Raw genomic sequence first — 19,062 nt, 5'->3', positions numbered from 1 at the left:
AGCAGATGGTTTTAATTATCTACATAAAAAGCTATTTATATTGGGAATTTGAAAAAACAATCTAAAAACAATACTCATTGTAGAAACATACATTTTAATTAATTTGGGCTTTAAAAAATAATAACGAGTGATTATTAAGTGTTACTTAAAGTCAAATCGACATTAGAGCCTAGAGATGGAAATCTTGAGTGCCTCTGTGGTAAGCCTTAAAGAATTGCAGTCTCATATGTAATTGTGTATTTGATCTCTTACGAATAAATTAAAGGGAAGAGGATTACTTGAAATCAGTACAAGCCCACTTGCATGATGCTGTACAATAAGAGCCTTGTTTGAGCTGAGAAGTAAAAAGTGCACATTATATACTGGATAAAGCATCCCAAATTTCGCATCCAGAAACATTCATTGGGACTTCAGAACCAAGGGTAAATCATGGGGGGTTATTTTTCTTCCTCCTTCTCTAAAGATTCTTTCTTTTTTTTTTTTTTTAGAATACCACATAGGGTAGTGGTTAACAGCAAACAAACGATGGGTATAAGTTTGCCAGATTTAGCGATAAAAATATAGGACATACAGTTAAATTTGAATATTAGGTAAATAATAAATAATTTTTTAGTTTAAGTATGTCCCATGCAATACAGACACATACTATATTTAATCCGCAACTCTGTCTAGGTTCCAATTCTGTCTCAGTCACTTTCTGGCTGTGTGAATTTGGGCAAGTTATTTGATGCCTCTGTGCCTCCAGTTCCTTATCAGTACAACGTGAATAATGGTACCTAACTTATACGGTTGTTTGAAAATTAAATGAGTTAATATCCATAGAACACTTAGAATGTGCTTAGTATATAGTGAGTGGTAAATGTTGTGTTAAATAAATATTATTCCTGCCTGGAAGGAAAAATTAAGTCAAAAAAGACAGCCTTAGAGTCTGCATGGAAAGGTCTTTTGCCTTATTGTTCCTGAATATATTTGTGTCTTAATTATAGGAACAGGTGCCTCAAATCTTTCTCCATCACCACCCTCCTTTTAATCTCCTACCACCGCCTCCCACGCCCCTCCTTCCTCTCCTCTGCTGCGGCTCATTGACGCCCTCCCTAAGTCACAGCTGATGCTCTGGCTCTAGGGAAGTCATGCTCAGCCTCCTCGGGATTACATAGCCCTTGACTACTCGAGTAATTCCCTATGTAGAACAGCCATGTTTATCTAGAGTTGAAAGAATACAAGAGCAAGTATGAATCGAAAGAAGCTGGGCAGAAAACCACTCATGAGTGAGATCCTCGGCGGTAGCAGCCAAGATGGATATTTAACCACATTATGTGAACATTCTCTAGGAGTTTGTATTTCTCCCAAGTGGTGATTCTTTTCCGTTCAGTCTCCAAACAGAAAGTTATCATTCTCCTTCCCCAAAAGAATGGAATTTGGTCAACTGTTGCTACTGAAGCATGTGGGAACATACAAGTAGAACAGCAGGCAATGGAAGGGATGGGGCAAGCTCAGTGTTCTAAGACGGAGCAGACCAGTCAATCTGGGCAATATGCAAACAGCATTAGGACACTACGTGGGAGGGAGTAAAAACCCACCCAAAATCCTAAGAACGAGACTTGGTTCTTAAAGTCAACTAGCGGCAATATTTTCTAAAATTCGAAATGGCATTCAAGACCCTGCGTTAGTTTCCTAGGGCTACTGTAACAGACCCCAAAACAAGTAATTGACATTTCAAGGTGAACCTTGAAATGTCAATAGAGCAAAATAGAGCTTTCAGAAGAAAATTAGTAGAACTTGGACAGTACAAGATAAGAGGAATTTAGCTTAGACCTGAATGGAGATCCACTTCTTAGAAATATTAGAATAAGGGTCTTCAACATTTATTTAGTGAAGAGGAATTAGAGATTGATATTAAAAACTCACTATGACAGGTAATTTGCTAAATACCATTTCTAAGAAAGCTGATAGAGTTCATTTTTGTTCATTCTAAACAAATCATTTTTATTATCTTCAAAATTCCCTCGATTAACCAGTTTCCTCCAATTCCAGCACAGAGATTGTTATAAAATGAATAATGACAAGAATGTGGTGCTCATAGTCAGACCTAGGTAAGTAGACTAATTCATGGGAAAGCTGTCTTATCCAAACTTCTTTCTAAGTGTGGGACATGCTGCCCAGGGATGTTCTGGAAACAGCCCAAGGTCTTCTACAGTCTCATAATTTTAACTTTCATCTTTAATAAGCTATTAATTGCCAGGCACTAAACCAAGAGAGTTTGGTGGATATTTTTATTATTAAGATCTTTTTTTTAAGAGTAGTTTTATGTTCACAGCAAAATTGAGGGGAAGGTACAGAGATTTCCCATACACCCCCAGCCCCCACACATGCATAACCTCTCCCGTTATCAACATCCCCCACCAGGGTCGTACATTTGTTACAACTGATGGACTTATATTGATACATCGTGATCACCTAAAGTTGATAGTTTACATTACAGTTCACTCTTGGTGTTGCACATTCTATGGGTTTGGATGAATTTATAATGACATATATACATCATTATGGTATCACACAGTATTTTTGTTGCCCTAAAAATCCTCTGAGCTTGGCCTAGTCATCTTTCCCCAGCCAACCTCCAGCAACCACTGTTCTTTTTACTGTCTCCATACTTTTGCCTTGAGAGTTTGTTTTTACTATTTTATATAATTCTCATAGCCACATGATAATGTGGATATTATCTACATTTTATAAATTTCAAAGTCAGGATATAAACCTAGATCTTTCTGACAAGTAAATCCATGCTGTTTCCTTGATACGTTGCCTTCCGATCCTTCCGACAAGGTTGAAGAGTACATTTTGAATATGGGAAGCCCCTCCACTTATGAACATTCCTTGTTCATTTGCCAACCACTTTATCCTTCTGTTTATCCTTGCAACATGTAGCATAGTGCTACATACTTAGAGAGCCTCGTATAAGTAGGTGATGACTTGCTGAGTGCAAAGTGAAAGGTCTTGCAACAAACCTGGACTGACGGCTGAACCCAATTCATTACGTAGTACTAAGAAACTAGTTATAAACTTCTGCAAATGTCTGGGAAGTTCAGTTAGGTAGAATGACGAAATTTTCACAGTAAATACCTACAGTCTGGTCAGACAACCTTCAAGGTCTAAAACTTCTGACTCACAAAAGTATCTTTTCCCGAAAACGCAAAGGAAGCAACAAGAAGACAGCTGTGTTGTTTCAGTTTAAGTAACAAGGCCATGCTGTTTTGAATACCGTTTAAAGGTAGACCATATGAAACTCTGTATTTATACGCTGCAATGCAGATTTTGTGGTTATTATAAAAAATAAAGTACCATGATTCTTTGAATTTAACAGATTATTCTCCACCCATCCATCAAAATAGTGTTTTAAAATAACTCTTGGTTGTTCAAAGGTGGTTTATCCCATTTACCTAGACCCTTTGGTTGTCTTCCTCCTAATTAGTCATGATAATAACCGTGAGTTTCTTATAAAAGAGCGGAAGGGACACGGAAATAGAAATGAAATTCAGATCAAACAATTTGGGTACTAATTGGCAGTTCATATGAAACGTTTGGTAGAGAAAATCACCACCACCACAAAATAAAACATTGATCAAAAGTTGTTTTTGGAAATTTCCAAATGTCCTGTATCTGTGGTCTCTCTCTGTCCACATCAAGAATTGGAAGAGTATTTCATTTTGGTTCTTACTAACCACATTGAAGAGTAATATTAGGGACTTTCAGTATTACGTATATCTCAAAATTTTGAAGGTTTATAATAAAACCTAAAGAATATGTTCTGTCTTGTTTTAGCTGCAAAAGTACAATCATGATATAATAAAATTATTCTGTAGAAGAATGGTTAAGAGTTTTGCTTCCTACAACTTTCCATGAGCCCAATCAGCTGTATTCCTAAAACCAGGGATTGCTAGAATTTGGAAAGATTTTGTGCAGGTTTGATTATATTAATTTTAATATGTTTGTATTGGGATTTGCAGGGAATTGGAAGACAGTTACCACAAACAGCAGGGAGTTGTGAAGCTGTGTCACTCATCAGCATAACTCAGGGATCTTTGGTTCCCAAGGCCAATGGTGGAGGTAGGAGAGGTGGAAGTTGGTGCAGAGCGCGGTGCAATGGGGAAGGAGGGGAAAGGAGAGCAGCCTTTGGCTGCTGACTCTGAGAACCACTTGCCTACACTGGTTTTCAGAGGAGGCAGAAGATGGAGCCAAGTGAAGAGAACTAGCCCATATGACTATGAAAATTAGCTCTTTAATCCTCTTGAGTTGTCAACACCACCAGATCTATGCTCATTCATCCATTCATTGAGCAAGTATATATTGGTCCCATCTGTATTTGTATTTGTACACCTTTTCCAGGTTGTTGTAGCCTCTTATAGTCACTAAAACATAGTAATGAAGACCATTAGAGATGTATTAGATAACAAATACCTAGGAACATAGTAAATATCTATCAATAGCAGGTTAGTTAAATTATCTTCAATATATACAATAGAATCCTATAAATTAGCCTTTAAAGTGATACTATAAAAGACATTTAACATGAGAAAAAAATTATGACATATTATTAAGTAAAATGTAAAATTACATTAAAATATAATCTCACTTTTAAAAAGTATATGTAATATATAAACACACATATTTTTAAATACTGAAAAGGTATACCCAAACTCCTAACAATGTTTTTCGTTGGGGTGGTAGAATTACAGAACATTTTTGCATTCAAGTGCAAACATTTGCAACAGACAAAATAATGCCTCCCCCTCAAAAAAAGATGTCCATGTCCTAATCCTGGAAACCTGTAAATATGTAACTTTACATGGCAAAAGGGAGTTTGCAGGTGTGATTAAGTATCTTGAGATGAGATTATCCTGGATTATCCAGGTAGGCCCAATGAAGATCCTACAGGAGGGAGGCATGAAGATCAGAGTCAGAAAAGGAGATGTGAGGATGGAAACTGACATCAGAGGCATGAGCCAAGGAATGCAGGCAGCCTCTAGAAGCCGGGAATGATAAGGAACAAATTCTCCCCTAGAGCCTCCAAAAGGAACACTGCCCTTGACTTAACCTCTGTAAAACCCATTTTGGACTTCTGACCTCCAAAACTATAAGATAATAAATTTGTGTTGTTTTAAGCCATTGTTTGCAGTAACTTGTTACAGCAGCAATAAGAAAGTATACAACATTCTATATGAACTTTATAAATATATATATATTTTTTTCTTTTGTTGAGAAAGATTGGCCCTAAGCTAACATCCGTGCCAATCTTCCTCTATTTTGTATGTGGGACACCACCACAGCATGGCTTGATGAGCAGTGTTTAGGTCTGCACCTAGGACCTAAACCAACAAACCCCTGGCCGCCAAAGTGTACCATGCGAACTTAACCACTGCATCACTGGGCTGGCCCCATATATGAACTTTATATTTTTTAACAAAATGTCAGTAATTTTTAAAAGTATACCCCAAGGGGCTTTAATTGCCATTTGTCTCATTATTGCCAAAGTAGAGTTTATAGTACCTCACAACAAGCTATTCAAAAAGCCCTTAAAACTCCCAGCTCTCTAAACCACCACTGGAACAATGGTATGTACTAGGTCCCATGATACAAGCATCTACAGACTATTCCCCTTGTGACATACTTCATTTATTCACAGTAGTATTAGATGAAAGGGTATCGACAGAAATAGAAGTCTTGGAATGAATATTAAGGCAATCACCAAAAGCCTTATACGTTATTTCATGGTACACCCATTTCCCCTCTGTCCACACCCCACTCCATCACCACTGCCCCAGTCCCATTTATTTCTGGTAAGTACTTTAACAGCGTTTTTCTGCCACTGTAACTGTCACGCTTTTGTTGTTGTTGTTCTGTTCTGTTTTGTTTTGTGTGGGAGAGCAGTTTTATAAGTCCAAGTGTCTTTTGCTTTGCAATTACACATCTTTCCCTAATCCATATTGCCTGCCACTTTATACCTCTGTCTAATTTAAATTATTATACCATAAACTAATGCTATACGTAAATTCCATGTGTTTATAGAAGATAAAATTTTGTCCTTAAGTTGCTGACAATCTATTAGAGAACCCCAAAAGGGATGTATGGTAAGGTAAAGGTAAGCACAGGTTCCAACACCTAACCTAATCCTGGGATATCTGAGAAGGTACACTGGCAAAAGTGAAAACTGAGCTCTCCAGAGCCTGAGAATACTGATAAATCTAAATTTAGTAAAATATAGTTGGAACAGTTCTCAAAAGTTTGCTGACACCAAGAATAACACTACTAACACTGGCTCAAAACCTCACAGTTTACAAAGCACTATTTCGTCTATCATTCTCTCAAATGCCTTGTAAGTTAAGTGGAACCAACCACATCTCTTATTGTTATCCTTATTGAACACTTATAAAAAGAGAGCAGATAAGTGGAATGAGCTGACCAAGGAGACACAAATATAGCCCAGTAAAGATCCTCCATCCCCCCAATTCCCCCACTGTCACACTACTTCCTAAGGGAAACAGGCTGAATGAATCATTAGAGACACATCATGACTTAAGAACAAATATATCTGTAGAAAATAATCACTGGAAACAATGATATTCAGCTACTCACTAATAAACATCATGACGATCTGACAAAACGATCCAAAAGTGAGCAGTAGAAAACTAGATTCAGCAATATTAAATTTAATTAACTAATACCAAATTGCAGCAGTTTTCCTAAAATTAAACAAAAGTGACCAAGAAAAATAAAGCTAAATTATTTCCAACAATTATTTTGAAAGGTAGATTTTTCTCAAAGTTGTGAGAATTTTCACCTTAACAAAACACGAAATCATGATCCCCAAACCAGGTCATAAGTTATTCAGGACAGCATTGTAACACAATGTCTATGCGGAACTATTTCAATATCAGTTTCCGCTGAGAACCCCAAATATTCCCAAATTCCAGAATGACGGACAAGCCCAGCATACAAAAAAGGTGGTCAAAAACCTGTTTTGTAACTCTTAGTCTGTCACCCATATCAAGGTTATGTTCAGAAAAATTACACAAAATTTCAAATGATAGCAAAAAGATTACTATGTGCCCTTTCAAAGTCACATGGAAGCATGGATTACCAAGACTGCCTGTGCGTTATCTGATGCTCCACAGTAGAAGTCAGCAAACATTTTCTGTAAAAGGCCATATAGTAAATATTTGGGGCTTTGTGAGCCATTTATGGTCTCTACGTCATCTACTCAACTCTGTCATTGCAGTGGGAAAGCAGCCATAGGCAATACACAAAAGAACGGGTGTGGCTGTGTTCTAACAAAACTTTATGTCTAAAAATCAGCCTGGCTTCATCGGGCATGCAGGCTGTGCTTTGCCTACTACTGCTCTACCACTCGCTCCTCTCCTCACGCCTAAGCGACGCATGACTGTGCTTATTTCCTATTTTCCAGATGTGGGCTATGCAAGAGGGAGCTAGCCTGGAGTTGTCTTAGATTCAGTTGAAGAGAGCCCCCTGAGAGGGCAAGGCCCCACCACATACCGAGGGCCTCTAGAGAGAAGTAACTTTCCTCTTTACTTGGGGCCCAGAACCTGTGAAATTAGATATTAACTTGTAGAAAACTGATAAGTTACAAATTATCTTTGTCCAGTAGAGATGCAAATGATGTCTGCCTGGTAGCAAAAGAACCCCAAAGGGTACCGCTTCATTGTTCTATAGGACATTAGCCAGTTTTCTATGTAATTTTTGTATCTATTTCTGTTTTCTTTCCTTCAACTATATTATATTTAGGTACTTCAGTATCTTTCATCCTCAACTGACCCATCCCTCATCTTCCTCACTCACTTATGAGTAACATAAATCTTTGGCATGTGCTCTCTGCACGTTTATATAAGAATTACGCTTGTAACTTTTTGAAAAGTATACTTTAATAGGTATAAAGGGTAAAGTAGAAACCTGGAGAAGGATTTCTTTGAAGAGATGTAGTTTGTGAGTACCACCACCTCCTTGGACCGAGGTGCATAAGCTTGCTCCTCCCTCACGCCTAAGGAATGGTCCTAAGTCCCTTAGAGTGCTTGAGGTGTATCTCCTGCTGCGTGGGGGATACAGTGGACTGAAGTCTGACTCATTCCCATAAATTCTAAAGGGCGAAAGACAATGGCTTGCTGGCTGCTCTGCTGTTAGTGCAAAGAAACTTGTCAGCACTGGGGTGCCCTACACATCCAGTGTTTGTCGGGGCAAAGAATACAGTAATGTGCTGCATAACGACGTTCAGACAAGGATGGACCACATATAAGACGGTGGTCCTGTAAGATTGGTACCATATAGCCTAGGTGTCTAGTAGGCTATACCATCTATTGTGTAACTGCACTCTATGATGTTCCCACACTGATGAAATCACCTAATGACACATGTCTCAACATATCCCGGTCACTAAGCAATGCATGACTATGCTTGAGTATTTCCCATTTTCCAGATGTGGGCTATGCAAGAGGAACCTAGCCTGGAGCTGTCTTAGATTCAGTTGAAGAGAGACCCCTGAGAGGGCAAGGTCCCACCACACACCTAGGGGCTAAGGAAGGAGTTAACAAGGAACCAACCAGAGTAAAGTGCTCCCAGGATGGGGGATCCCCAAAGAACTCACAAAAGCACCCTCAAAGAAAGAAGCCCAGAGATGGCTGACGCTGTCCAGCAATAGCATTAGCCAAGTAAAACCTTTCCATTCCCTTTGGCTCTTTATTTTCTTCCTGCAGCTCCAAGAGGGTTCAAAAATCAGCCTGGCGAGCGAAGGGTAGAGGAGAATAAAAGCTCTGGGCAGGGAAATAGAAAAGAAGCTCACCGTGCATTTCTAACTACAGGCGGTCAGCTCTCAGACACAAGCTGGGATGGAGAGAAAACTTTCAATAGAATTGCACATTTTAATTATTACACAGAGCTGAGCATATTAATGACTAAACTGAGAATACAATGATCAGAGCATCCTTTATTACCAAGAGTGACCAGAAAGAAAGTTTTGGGACTCCATAAAGAACAGGTTTGTCAGGCAACAAGGAAAAGGAATAGGGTGTTTTTCTGATGATAGTCTCCTGTCCCAGGGAAAGTAAAAAGTAAAGATTTAGCTTCCCCAGGGGGAAAAAGAATAAATACTCAGGCTCTTTCATTTGGAAGACACTTTGCTATGCCTGGAAACCAGGAGGAGAGAATTTAGCTGACGTAAATCACTAGGAAGAGGGAACCAATGGAAAACGAGGTGGGTTCTGAGTGACCGAATGAAGTGTGGGAGAGCCCATCTGAGTTTTTTTCTTTGCTAAAGCAAATTTTCTCAGGCACATTTTAACTTGTTTTATCATTTACACAGTTCTTACAAATTCATTTTAGACCTAACTTAGGGATTTTTTTTAAAAAATTAAGTATATATGCCATCTGAGAGGCCATTTTATAACTTTTGGATTTGCTTGATTTTCTAGTAAGAGATACAGATCAGTGATTCTCAACTGGGGAGATTTTTGCCAGGAGGGGGACATTTGGCAATATCTGGAGACATTGTTGGTTGTCACAACTGAGATGATACTACTGGTAGCTACTGGGTAGAGGTCAGGATGCTGCTAAACGTCCTACAATGGACAAGACAACCTTCCATGACAAAGCCTTATCTGGTACAAGAAGTCGATGGTGCTGAGGTTGAGAAACGCTGATCTAAACTGACCTTCATAGGGAGGCTGTGTTTAATTGTTTTAAAGCATAGAAACAAAAGATAGCCATACCCTCCTGTGAGTTGTAGATTACAATATGAGCTAAAGTAAAATTTTAGAGTCTTAAATTTTTTAGTCTGAATCTAATTTTTTTAACTTTCATTTCAGGCTGGATTTCATTTAAGGTGGATGCGTACATTCCCAGGATTTTGTTAAATAAATATATCACAAACGTCCCATTGTTGATCTGGATCTAATCCTTCGTTTTCTTTATCTAACCCATTTTTATCCCCTACTGTTCTGAGAATTTATATGCTGCCAACTGCATAAGTGCTTCTCACATGTTCGTCACATGCTTATTTTTCAAGCAACTTCTCAGAGAAGATGTTCTCGTACAGATACTCTCCTTTCCACTGTTTACTGCTTTCTACATAAATAACAGATTGCAGTAGTGATATCACTGGATCTGGTAGGGGAAAAAAACACCAATAATATTGTTTTTCTTTTCAGTCAATCTATTAGCAGTACATGTGTCTTCCCCATGAGCCATTTTTGCTACCCATTACCAGAGCTACCAACCGTCGAAAGCATCTTTCCCTTTAAAAATAATTCTTTTCACTTCAGAATCCTGGCTGTCATTTATTAGGTTGGAAAACTGATTTTTGGTTTTCATATATGGATTTAGATTCATGCCTTCCAATGTTTGTGATAAGAGACAAACTCATTATGGTCTCTGGTATGTCATCACATCTTCAAGTTTCAGAGAGTTGAGAAAGAACAATGGTATTGAGATCTCTCTCTCTCTCTCTCTCTAAATATAGTGTATGTATATATATGATATATAGATAGATAAAGTTTGGAAATTTTAATTTCTCAGCTCTCAAATTTTAATTCTGGAATTTCAAATCCCCTTTATTTTAAAATCTACATGTATGTAAGGGAAAATAATTCTATTTTTTTCTGACTTATCTACAATTAATTCAAGACATAAAATCATGGCTATCCAAGAAGCCTGTAGAGCATGTTTTTATCAACCTACATCTCTTTCTTGGAATCTAAATGTCGTAGTGCTGAGGCCATCTCTTACTTGAAAAGATTCAAGTTCTCTTCTGAAAAGAAGACCATATGGCTCAATTCTGCTGAGCAGCATAAATAATGTTCCTAAAGCAAGACTGGCCTTAAAGGTCAACTAAACAATGTCTAGAATTAACTTCCTTTCGCTTTGGGCTGGCCAGCAGGCAGCCGCATATACCTTTTCCCTCTCTTCACATTTGCAATTGCCAAGCTCTTTCCTCTCTCCTCCCTCCTACCTTCCCTCTGGTCCCTCCAACATTTATTTTATTTATTAATTGAATTATTTTTCATTTTCGGTTGCATTTATTCAACATTCATTCAAATTAGTTTTGTAGTCTATCTAATGATTTTTACCCCAAACTCCAAGTGTGTAGAGGCTGCTATTGTTCAGAGTGGAAAGGTTTGGGTCCTTTAGTAAAATCCATAGAACTGGGATGGATAGCAAGAAACAGATAATGAAACACTTCCACTCACCCAGGATTCATCAACTGCTTCTATTTCTGCTGTTGGCATATGCCTTGCTACTCATGCGCTATAGATTGCAAAGCAAGACATTGCATTTCTATACTCCAGTTTTTCTTAACATTTAGAGATTTTGAGTCTTGTGTGGAAGGAGCACGGTTTAATTAAATCATTTGTATCTCGTCTCATATGTTGTATGTGAAGTCTGTCTCACCCTTCCAACTCCTATTTTCTGTTCGGAGTTACTTATGATTGATTAGTGCTCCCTTGCCTTTTTATTTATAGGCATTGGCTTTTCATTTAATATTTCTTAGTGCACTTATTTTTTTTAACTGCTGCTGCTCTGATTTTTTGGCATACACACTAGTGCCTTCTGGACTGTGCTAAGCTTTGACAAGACTGAAGAGGAGGCCCGACTGAATTTGTCTAGTACAGCTAGCACTCCACTCAAAATAACTTTTCCTTTAAAAAATCTATTTTTACTGGTTCAAGCCTAGTCTAATCTTTCAATCATGAGGTTGAACCTTGCGTTTTATTTTAAAGTGCAAGGGGTGACATGGAAGACATTAATAAATAGGAAAAAATCACTTTTCACTCTGTACATTGAACACGGGTTAATCTGATAAAATTAAATCTGTTGTTTGACTCTTCAGAGCTAATCAGCTTTGTAGGCCAAAAATACCAAACACTTGGCCTTTTCCAGTAAAATCTCTTATAGAGAAACTCTTTTTTCCCTTTGCCAGTTCTTGAAATTCATACATGACATGGAGCACTGTTTCCAATCACAAATGAATAATCATGTAAGAAATTATCTAGTTTATCTATAATGTGGTTTATAATAGGACTTATTCCAACACAACTGCCCATCCAATGTGCATGTCTACAATGGATGCTAAATTAGCACCCTCTGAGTTATTTGCTTTTTAGGGAAATAAGATTAACAAAGGAAATTGAAATCATTAAAAGATCAGGAGGAAAATGTTTGAATTGGTCCAAGTTGGCTGGTGGCTGTCCGGGGCACGTCTTCCTCGCCTGACGGGCTGTGGATTCACGATGTGCACCGAGGCTTTATGGGAAATTAATAAGATCTAAGGGGAGGCGGCAAAACAAAATTAATTCAAGAAAAATAACTCATCTGTAGCTTCCCATGATCGTGGAAAAATTATAACTATTTATTCAAGAGATGAAAGAATTTTATTTCATTTTTGAGTAGGTGATAAATGTATCTGGATATAAATTAAAATAATATTAAAAACAATGCAGTGAAAGGTCTCAGTCCCATGCCTGCTTCCATCTACCCTATTCCTGCCACCCCCAAAGATATTTCATTAGTTTCTTGTGTATCTCTTCAGAGTTTCTTTACGCAACTACAATTAAATGTAAATTTATATTCTTCCCACTGTTTCATACAAAATATAGAATATTACGTACAGCGATGCACCACATAACAACATGTTGGTCAATGATGGACTGCACATGTGACAATGGTCCCATAAGATTGGTACCGTATAACCTAGGTGTGTAGGAGGCTATACCATCTACTTTCGTAACTATACTCTATGATGTTCGCACAACGATAAAATCACCTAACAACGCATTTCTCAGAACGTATCCCTGTCGTTAAGCAACATATAATTGTACAATGTTCTGGATCTTTCTGTTTTTACTCCTCAATACACCTGGGAGAATTTTCCATTTCCGTACATAGAGAACTTAGTTTTCTTTTTTAGAGCTACCTTGTATTGTGTTGTAGGGAACAAACCAAAATTTTTAAAAACTCAGTCCCCTGTTGATGGACACAGGCTATTTTCACACTTCTGTTGTTACAAACAAGGCTACAATGAATCAAGCTTGCATATAAGTCATTCTCTGTGTGTAGTTTTATCTGTAGGATAAGTTCCTAAAATTGCTGGGTCCAAGTGAAATGCATTTATAATTTGGATAGATAACGCCAAATTGTACTTTATAGGGATTGTACCATTTCAAACTGATAGGTGAAAAATTGCTTTTTGATATAGGTTTAACTAGCATTTACCTTATTATGAGTGACTTTGAACATATTTTACATTTTTAAAGATCGAGCTGTATTTTCTTTCCTGTGAAGCGTCCTGTTCATATTATTTGTCCACCTTAAAAGTACAGCTAGCATTTTTCTTACCAACCTCCAGAAGCTCTGTATATATTAAGGAGATCAATTTTTTATGTGTAATAAGACTTGCAGATCCTTTTTGCCAATGTGTTATTCATCTTTTGATTTGCTTATGATGATTTTTACCCTGTGGAAGTTTTTGCTGTACTAATATATATTTTTTTAATACGATCAAAGTTATCAGCCTCCTCTTTTATGACTTCTGGATTCTTTGTCATAGTTAGAAACCCTTCCCTACTCCAAAGGTAGAAAGTAATTGACCCATTTTTTTCTTCTATTACTTTTATAATTTCATATTTTACATTTAAATATTTAATACATTAGGAGTTTATCATGGTGTGTAGTATGAGCTATGGATCAAACTTTATTTTTCCCAATAAACTATCTTATTATCTTAATGCCAATATCATGTAACAAAATTTAGTCCACCTTCTCCCTACTCATTAGAGATGCCACATAAATTTTTAAGGAAACAAATAAGTATATTTGTAAGATTTAGTCAATAAATTGCTGGTTTTAGCTAAGTACTTGAACCATAGTATCATACATCATATTTTCAATTCTCTTTTCCTTGAAACAGAGATAGAAATAAACAGTTCAATTTAAAACATGAGTTGATTTTGGCCCAGTCTATGATATATAAAGGAAATCCCTAAATTCATAGGAATACTTCTTGGCAATAGCTTTATGAAGATCATTCTGAAAGAACTATGATCAGAGATGACCACTAAAAACCATGTAATAATAATAAGGCCAGCCCTGGTGGCCTAGTTGCTAAGTTCTGCATGCTCCACTTTGGTGGCCTGGGTTTGGTTCCCATGCATGGACCTACACTACTCATCTGTCAGTGGCCATGATGTGGCGGCAGCCCAGCTACAAAAAAAAAGAGGAAAATTGGCAGCAGATGTTAGCTCAGGGTGAATCTTCCTCAGCAAAAAAAAAAAAAAAGAAAGAAAGAAAGAAAAGTAATAATAATAGACAATAGCCATCAAGTGCCTATTAATAACTAGATAATTGTTTAAGGAATATTATATATTTTATGTCATTTAATTCTCACAATAACCTTACAAAGCTTATTATAGCCATTGTGCAATTTAAAAACAATGGAGGCACAGTAAGTACATAGCAGAGTCACGACTGAAATTTAAGTTTGCCTTTCTCCCAAACTCATATTCTATAATATACTGATAGCCATTCTCTCTTTCTCTCTGTCTCTCTCTATATATGCATATATATGTATCACTATATATATATACACACACACACATATACATATAAACATATCCAATTACTTACATTTATTTCATGTATCTTCATATATGTGTGTACATATATATATATATATATATATATATATATATCTCACATAGGTGAACTGTTATAAAATTACCTAATATTAATTGAGTGCTCATATGTGCTAGGCATTGTGTTAAGCACTTTGCATATTTAACTCAGTTGATTCTCATTAAAAAATCTTCTATTAACCCTACCTTCCAGATGGGGAAACTGAAGTAAAGAAAGGTTAATTTGCCCAAAAGTCACACAAATAGTAAGGAATGGGACCAGAATTTGAACCCAGATAACACGGCTCAGTGCCCACGCTCTTACCTACTTCACTATACTATCTCATTGTACACTTGTTTAGCAGTAAATATCATTAGGGGGCTAAAGTTGATCCTATATCAGTATATCTTCAATTAACCAGAATGCACAGAGACTGGGGCCAATAGACGTTTTGGTCCCCCAAGTGTTATATGGATATTCCACTCTTCCTATGAGTGCTTTTTCTTTCTCTTCCCTAGTAAACACAGATTACGAAAAATCTCATGATCCTCCCTTATAATTAAATATCCTGTGGGGCTATCTAGTCATTGTCAAGGCCGTAACAGAACTAGTCATTTGTCTCCTTCTCTCCAGGGTTCTCCTAACCAACTCCCTCTTCCAGGTACTCTCTCAGCACCACCTCCATGCTCCAGCCCAGCTTTGAACACGTCTTTGTGACAGCCCTTAGCACTTTACAGTACCCTCTTGTTTCCTGTCGATCTTCCTGCTTCTCCCTCGAGCCATTTCTCATCTCCACTCCCATCCCTACTCCCTCTGACTTATTCATACTTATGTCCAGACCCAAGCCTGGCACATAAGAGTGCTCATATCTACTTGTTTTATTAGATAACACCTTAAATGATCTCTTACTTCCCCTTTCTGCACTTCACCTTGTTTCCCAGACTGCATCACTTTCTCCTTCCCACCAGCCTCCATCCCCACGTTTAGCCCTTATGACTTCACGTTGCCCACCACCAAACCCCTACCCAGAAAGTGTCCTGTGATGAGATGACTCAATGCTTCAAAATTATCCTTCGCTCATTTAATAAGATTCTTAGCTCCTTAGTGCTCTGATCTCAGCAAAACGGCATTGAGGAAAAGCAAATTGACTGAAACAGTTGTGGATACGAAACAGCCCAAAGTGCTGGTTCTCCAGACGAAATCTAATTTTAAAAGAGGCAGAGCTAAACCAAAGAAATGAACTGCTAATGAAGCACATAGCTGCTGTGCAGAGGAGGAAGACACCTTCGGAGGTTCCATCTCCACAACTGGCCATTCTTCACATCTCCATTATGGATACAGGTGTGTATACGAAATTCAACAAAAAGGAAACCAAACCCCAGATTATGTTTTAATTATTTGGGTTTTCTTTGTTACTGCTACCTTCCCCATTTTCCTAATATCTTTTTTCTATTTTAAAGCCAAGTACAGAAGTTTTTCAGTTAATTCAGTGTTCAGATTACACTCAGTTTTAGGTATCGCTATTTATCATCCAATCTCACTGCTTCCTTTTCAGTTTATGAAACCCCACTGAGAATTCCACCAACCTGAATAGGCTGATTGGTAGCTAATTTGATTTTTGTTTCATTGATACCATAGAAAGCTGAAAAATATCATTAATTCCTGCACATAAGAATTTTTATGGAATATTAAATCACTGTTGCAATCCATTTGATTCACCATATTAACAAACTAAAACATAAAACCATATGATCTCCTCAATACATTCAGAAAAGCATTGGCAAATCCTATGCACATTCCTGATAAAAACTCTCAGAAAACTAAGAATAGAATGGAACTTCAAAAACCTGATAAAAGATATTCACCAAAAAACTACAGCTAATATCATACTTAATGGTTATATTCATTTGCTGATGCTGCCATAACAAAATACTATAGACTGAGTGGGTTAAACAACAAAAATTTATTTTCTCACGGTTCTGGAGGCTAGGCTGTGGGCTAAAAGATCAAGGTATTGACAGGATTGGTTTCATTCTGAGGTCTCTCTCCTTGACTTGTAGATAGCAGTCTTTCTGTCCTCTTATGGTCTTTCCTCTGTACCTGTGCATATCTGTGTCTTAATCTTTTCTTCTAAAGACACTAGTCATATTGGATTAGGGTCCACCCACATAACCTCATCTTCCTTAATTGCCTCTTTAAAGGCTCTATCTCCAAATACAGTCACATTCTGAAGGACTAGGGGTTAGGACTTCAACATAGGAATTTTGGGAGAACACAATTCAGCCAATAGCAATGGTGAAAGTCAAGGCTTTCCGCTAAGATCAAGACAAGGCAAAGATGTCTGCTCTCACCACTCTATTCAACATTGTACTAGAGGTTCTAGTCATTTCAGTAAGGCAAGAAAAAGAAATAAAAGGTATCCAGATAGGAAAAGAAGAAATAAAACTGTCCTTATTCACAGACAACATCATCTATAGAGGAAATACAATGAAGTCTACAAAAATAGCTATTTGAACTAATAAATGAGTTAGCAAAGTTTTAGAATAAAAGGTCAAAATACAAAACTCAAGTGGATATTTATATACCACCAATGAACAATCAAAAAATGAAATTTAAAATATGCCATTTATGATAGCATCAAAAAACATGAAATATTTTGGGATAAATCTCATAAAGTATGTGCAAAATCTGTTCAATGAAAACAGGGAAACTTTACTGAGAGAAATTAAAGACGACCTAAATGGAGACGTATACCTTTTTCATTGTGCAGAAGTCTCAATATTGTTAGGATGTCAACTCCTCCCTAATTTATGTGTAGATTCAACTCAATCCCAAATAAAATCTCAGCAGGCTTTTCTGTAGAAATTGGCAAACTGGTTCTGGAAATGGAAAGGACCTGGAATAGCCAACATAACTTGAAAAGGAAGAACAAAGTTGACAGACTAACTCTATCTGATTTTAAGACGTTATAAAAATATGGAACTATCTTTATTGACTAAAAATATTCAAAGAGACTAATGAAACAGAACAAAGAGACCATAAACATTCCTGCCCATACATGAACAACAGATTTTTGAGAAAGATGCAAAGGCAATTCAGTGGAGGAAGGATAATCTTTTCAATAAGTGATATCATTTTCAACAAATAAACCATTCAAAGAAATGAACCTCAATTCATATCTCGCACCATATACAAAAATGAACTCAAAATGGATCATGGACCTAAATGTAAGATCAAAAATTATAAAACTTCTACAAAAAACCATAAATTGGCATCTTTGTGACCTTCAGGTAGGCAAAGATTTCTTATAAACAACAAAAAAATATGGATATGACTATCCATAAAAATAAAAATTAATGAATTGGAATTTATCAAAACTAAAGAATGTGTGTTCCTCAAAAGACACTGTTAAGAGAATGAAAATATAAGCCACAGACTGGATGAAAATAATTTTTGTTACAGGCAACAACATAAATGAATCTCAAGATAATTATGCTAAGGGAAAGAAACCATAACAACAAAAAAAGTATACTGTACGATTCCATTTCCATAAAGCTCTAGAAAATGCAAATTAATCTATAGTGAGAAAAAGCAGACCAGTGGTGGCCTGAAGGGGCCAGAGAGACAGATTATCAAGGGGCACGAGGAAACTTTGGGGGTAATGGAGGTGTTCCCTATCTTGACTGTGTGATTATTTCACAGGTGTCTATGTATAACAAGCTCAACCACACACCTTAAATATGTGCAGTTTATTGTATGTCAATTACATCTTAATAAAGCGATTGCGAACAATTCATAGGAGACACCTCACTCTTTAGATAGTTCCAAATTGTAATTTTCATCAAAATTCACTCTGCCTTTGCTTTTGCTCTTCTCTCAGATTAGGAAGCTCTCTTTTTTCCTACTCTTACCCCCTATCATTCCACTTCTGTCTATTGAAATCTTTCTTGCTCTTCAAAGTCTTAATTCAAGCACAAATAAAATGCCATCTCCTCTACAAAGCTGTTCCCAATATTCCACGTCAATATGAACACCTCCTGTCCTTATAATCTCATCTGTTTGTTTCATCTTGCCTTTAAAATCTAGTTAGCTTCTATAGACTCATCAGCTCCACTACACTGAAAGTTTCTTGAGAGAGGGGTTGTTAATTTGTTTTTAATCCTATCTATGGCCTAGCAGAAGTTTTGACTATAGAAAGACTCTGTAACTGCTTCAAGGGTGGATAGATGCATGGAAGGAAGGAATGGAAAATAATATATTCCATTCCCTTAGCTTGTTTTCTTCTGAAAGGCAACTTCTAATAATCCAGTCAGTACAGATGCTCTAAATGGTGCTCGTGTGTTATCTACACAAGGAGCTCATTTTAGACATGTCTCCCTGGAGATAACCCCT

Source organism: Equus przewalskii, chromosome 5, assembly GCF_037783145.1.
Source record: "Equus przewalskii isolate Varuska chromosome 5, EquPr2, whole genome shotgun sequence".
Taxonomy (NCBI): Eukaryota; Metazoa; Chordata; class Mammalia; order Perissodactyla; family Equidae; genus Equus; species Equus przewalskii.
Note: the sequence above shows the minus strand (reverse complement) of the source record.